This window comes from Haemorhous mexicanus, chromosome 2 (assembly GCF_027477595.1).
Source record: "Haemorhous mexicanus isolate bHaeMex1 chromosome 2, bHaeMex1.pri, whole genome shotgun sequence".
Taxonomy (NCBI): domain Eukaryota; kingdom Metazoa; phylum Chordata; class Aves; order Passeriformes; family Fringillidae; genus Haemorhous; species Haemorhous mexicanus.
Genome location: NC_082342.1, coordinates 67,262,101 through 67,267,483, shown reverse-complemented (window position 1 = coordinate 67,267,483; position 5,383 = coordinate 67,262,101).

Below are 5,383 nucleotides of genomic sequence, written 5' to 3'. Positions count from 1 at the left end.
AACTCACCACCACAATTTCTATTCATAATCTGCAATCACGGTATCATTTCACATTTGCATTATTCCTCTCCACAAAATTTATTCTAAAGTCACAAGCAATTAAATTAACTGAACATAGCTGCTCCCTACAGGTTTAATTAAAGTCTAACTCAAACTAATTTAAATAATGGTTTCCTGTAAATAGTTCATTGTTATGCCAGTTAAACAAACAAACAAAAAAAAAATCCCAATTCAGTACAAATCCAGTCCATTCACAGGACCATGCACTGTTGAGGTAATAGAAATCTGTTGGTTTTCATTAGTGAATAAAGAAGTAATATTTACTGGGAAACTCATACTATCGTCAGGATTTTAATATCTCTTCTTCCCATTTAGGGTTAAATGACCTTTCACTTTTGCATTCTACTTCTCATTTAAGGAATCATTAACTCAATATTATGGTTCAGGGAAGCAGCCAGATTTAATTAGAAGAAAAACAGTAAAACAGAATAGCTTGTTTTGGTCAGGATGTCAAGAAGTCATATGAAAGATTAGTTTGTAAGAAGTCTTGTCCATGTGGACATTGACAAGCTCTATGAATGGAGATTACACAGTCCTTCTGGTAAACTTGCTTGTTTATTTAGTACTATTCCTATGACAATTTTCTCTATTTTCCCTGTTTTCAGTAAGAATTCTTGTTTCTGCACTGTTTCTGTACACTACTTCTTCTCCTTTTGCTTTGCACTTCAAAAGAAGAGTGCATCTTTTCTGTAATCGTCTTCTAGGTGACTGAAGAAATTCAGGTCCTTTCTCAACTCTATTCTTCAATTTGAACCGAATAAACTTCCTTGACATCGTTCCATGTGACTTTTTTCCCATGCAGACCAGTGGGATGGTGAAGGATAAACAGCTAAGCTGTTTCAGATATTTGCAGCCCTTGTTTCAAAAGGTGATGATAATTTTAAACTGGAAGTTTTATTTCCTATTGTACCCAAATTGGCAAAGTATGCAGAGGACAGTAATATGGAAATTCTAGAAATAGTTTAAACAAGTTATTATCTGACTAATTATACTTCATGTTGCTGTGGTCAGACTTTATCTATTAGCTGACCTATCCTCTTAAAGCTACTTCTGATATCTTTATCCCATGCTGATGCCTGCAGTATAGGTGTAGCTTAAGTTTTAGAAATATTGTTGCTGACATTATGAATCAGTTGACCTTAAAATTTCATGTTGCTCCTTCTATTGAAAATCATGAGATGAACTTTACAATGACCAGAACACAGAGCTCTGTAATAGAAAAAATAATATTACTTCCTTCCAGTAGTATAGCTGCTCAGAATCACAGCAAAAGTAGAGCAAGCAGATCAAAGGAAATATAAAAGATTAAAGTTGTAAACACTGTCAAGATGTGTCTCTAAAGAAAAGAGTTTGAAAGTGACCTTGTTTCATTATCAAAGACTAAAGTTCACATTCTGCAAAAACACCAATCTTGGATGTAAAATCAACTGAAGTAAACTAACTGAAATTAAAAAAAAAAAAAAAAACAGTTCTAGGAAACAGCTATGAAGAGTGTAGTAGAAAAAACTTACATGTCTTCTCCTTATTTTATATTTAGAAAAAAAAATTAGCTGTAGTAAGTGAAAAGCCAAAAGCTTACATTTCATTTAGCAGTAGTGTATTACTACTAACAGTGTAATTTTAATAGTAATAGAAGCAAATATAACATTAAAATAACAAAACCTTCTTATTCAATATACAAAATGCTTCGTACAAGAAAAAATAACAGAAAAGCAAAAAAAAAGCATAGAAAAAAAATAATTGCAAGGCTCTTAAAAATCACTTTGAAAAGAAAATTGCTTGGATCATTGTTAAAAAAATTCTGAAAAAAACCATGAAACTGCTAATCAGCTCTTTGACAGTGGCTCATTTTCCATCAATAGTATAATAGAAAAAAACACAAAAAAATCTTCATCATTTTTCCTGTTAAAAGTTGTATTCTATTTTACAGTCCCAAGGCCAGATGGCAAATAGTTATCTGCACAGAACCATTCATAATGGCAGATCCTGTTGAATTTTTATCCCATAATGTGGTTTCATAGACCTCATAGAAATATATCGTGAAAATATCTCATTAAAACATAGAAGAATATTTTTCAGGAAATTGTAATTTTATTTTTAACACAACAATCATGAACTCCAAGTGATATTTATAAAATGCTTCAAAAGCTGAGCCTAGGAATTATTAATTCTGCTTCATATTAAAAATCACACACTTGACAGATGCAGACTTTTTATGGATCACTTTAATTTTTAATGTGTCCCAAATATTAATGACTCTTTTCCTCTGTTCTGCAGGGAACAACTATCCCTTCTATTCAAGTGTTATGACCCAGTAACATAATTACATTATAAATAGAATAAATACGTTTAATACATTTTAGGTTAATTTTCCTGTTTCCTGTCTTACCGGTTCTAAAGTTTGTTCTTCTTCATCTCTACTAGGGGATGTAAAAGCTTTTCCCTAAGAAATTAATTTTCCTTTAGTTTAGATGATCAATCTCAAATCTCTGTGTGTTCAGAGATCTAGATGATAGCAGACTGAATGACTTTTGGCAGCGACCTTCTCTTTCCCATAACTGAATTTCTACAAACAACTCTTGTTTTATACAAAAAATGGTGAAAAGGGTGAGGCTCAAGTTAGTTGTCTGTGGTTTTTTACAGTAATAAGTCTCCTCTATCTCAATTAAAAGATATTTTCCCTCAATGCACGGAACTGAAGCTGTGCCATTGAGAACATCCAGGATTCACTCATCACTTCATCACCCTGTAAACACAAATCAACACTCAGTAAAAGGAATGGCAGGTATGATTCACCACACCAACATTTTATGTAAAAGGTAGAGAAACAAACATGCAGGAGAATGTTTTTGTTTCTCCCACCTAGTAACTGAACAAGACCTGACAGTGATTAAGATGTCAGTTCTGGTGAGATCATAGCAAGCGTAGGCAGTATGGGAGAGATAACCAGCCCTGCCAAATTTCCTACTTGAAAGTTAGATTCCAGATCTAATTTAGTAAGTAGATTGAAGAGAGGCATGAGACACTGAAACTGGAAAATACAATTCCAGATCTGTCACCAAGTTTCTATGCTGATTTAGGCAAGCCATACACTATCTCTACAGCCCCATTTTGGCACTAGTAATAGAGTGATTAGACTTAATAGGAAGTATTAGTGTTAGTCAGGTTTTTCAAAATGCAATATATTAAAGAAGTGTGGTAAAAATTAATTGGTCCTTTTCAGCACTTTTTTATCTTTTTTCCTTATTTCAAGGCCATTCCAATTGGTCTGTAAGCCAACATCTAGGATTCTCTTTTCTAGCTAGTTGAAACAACAACTGGTCCATTTGAGTCTTTAGCTTTCTATCAACATACTTAATTTTTCATATTTTTCCATAATCCAAATAGAGAGAACACAGTCCATCACTTATTTATTCAGAACAAGGGAAAACCTTAAAATATTCAGCTCTTACTTGGTTATGAACTAGATACAGCACTGCTCATCCAATATACGGATACTGAGCCTTTCCATTTTGAGTTAGAGCTGAAACATTGTAAATCCCTTATTCACACTTTCATAGTTAAAGTTCACTATAGAGTTAATGGTCTGCTTAGGTTTGTTAGAGACTGGATACTTTCTGAATTGGTTGGGTCGTTCGTTGATTGGTTGAGGTTTTTTACCAGTTTATTGTGCTATTTAAACATTTTTATTTCACTGTTTTCAAACATATCTTTCCTGAAGTGTTTCAACTATGACAGCTCTTGTATTCAGTTCTTACTGTAATACCCTTTTTTTTTTTTTGATTGCAGACCTGTGTGTTTAGTTTTGTGTCCCAATATAGTATTTTGTAAACCTGTTCTAGAAATGAACTGCCAGATTCTGTTCTTCATGCACTTTAGAACAAAACCTGGTTTTATTTCCTAGTACAAAACTCACATTGACAGAGACCTGCCTCTTGCCAATATTTGGTACATATGTCAAGTTTATTTTGCTCTTCCTGCCTTATTCTCTTGGTAAGCAGATGATCCTGTCTTCTGTTCACTATCACAGTTACCTGTATGTCAACCTCATTTGTCTTAAAGCTCTGGTCATTCTTTACTTCTATTGATTATGTGTTTTCATCACTGGCTTCTAATATTAGATACTCCCATAAACTATATCAATAACCACTTCCTTATTGCACTGCGTTGATTTCAATTAGATCTATCATGTCACTACTTTCTCCTTACAGTGCAGATAATATTGTACTGTCTTATCAGTATGTTTTGCAACAAGACTTTACTCCTCAAGGAATAGAGATGCCCCCAAAGTGGTGCAGTACTCATAAATTTTCAGAAGGTTTCTTATTTGATTTAAAGCCTTTCCTTCCTTCAGACAATTTAAGGGTAAAATTGATATTTCTTTGTTTATTTTTTTTGTGATAAATCTTAATGATTTATTGTCTTTTAAAGACTTGTGTGCTGGAGTTTTTGAGTTCACCTTTCAAGGAAAAGGGAAGCTGAATTCACTTTTGTTCATTTTTGTTTTATTTCTGTAGCAAGTATCCTATACACAATTCTATCTTTTGAGACATTTATAATAGAGGATTACCACAGAGATCATAAAAAAGAGTTTCACTAGTATACTCCGCTATGCAAATGAAATACTTCTTCTAAATTGTAGCTCAATAAAAATTGGTAAGAAAGTACCAATAGAAATTTATGACTGAGATCTTTATCTTATAAAGTTTATTTTGGAACATTTTTGGGAACGTGAACCATTTGTTCTGAAATATTTAGAACAAATATTTCTACCTCAGCAGTATGATATCTGTGTATTCATAATAAATTGAAGGCAAGTCTTTTGTATGCATTATGAGACATTAAGAAGAGGAGGTTTGATGTGGTTATGTCAGATCATTTCTATCCTGCGGGAATGTAGTGAGGGACCAAGGTAAGGAGCATCTGCCATTTCACATGTCAAACTTACAGGGACCAGTGGAGCTGACAGACACTGAAGAAAGTGGTTTTTTTTTCAATTTATAAGGATTAGAATACTAATTTCTGCTGCATTTATAACTCACACAAGACGTGTAAGCAAACTAACCTACAGTCTGACTGGGTATTTCTGAGGCTGCTAGTATGAACAGTGAAGCAACTAACATAAAAGTGATATTTTTTGTGGTTTTAGTGTTCTATGTGAAACCAGTGATAATGTTGTCCTTAACTGTCATGATTAATGACAAACATTTTACAGGGAAAAAAGTGTATGTTGTAATTTTCTTTCTCAAAATATTCATAAGGCAATAAATGATGACTGAAAAGTCAGAAATGTGGCTATGAATAGCTTAATTAAAACTGCAGA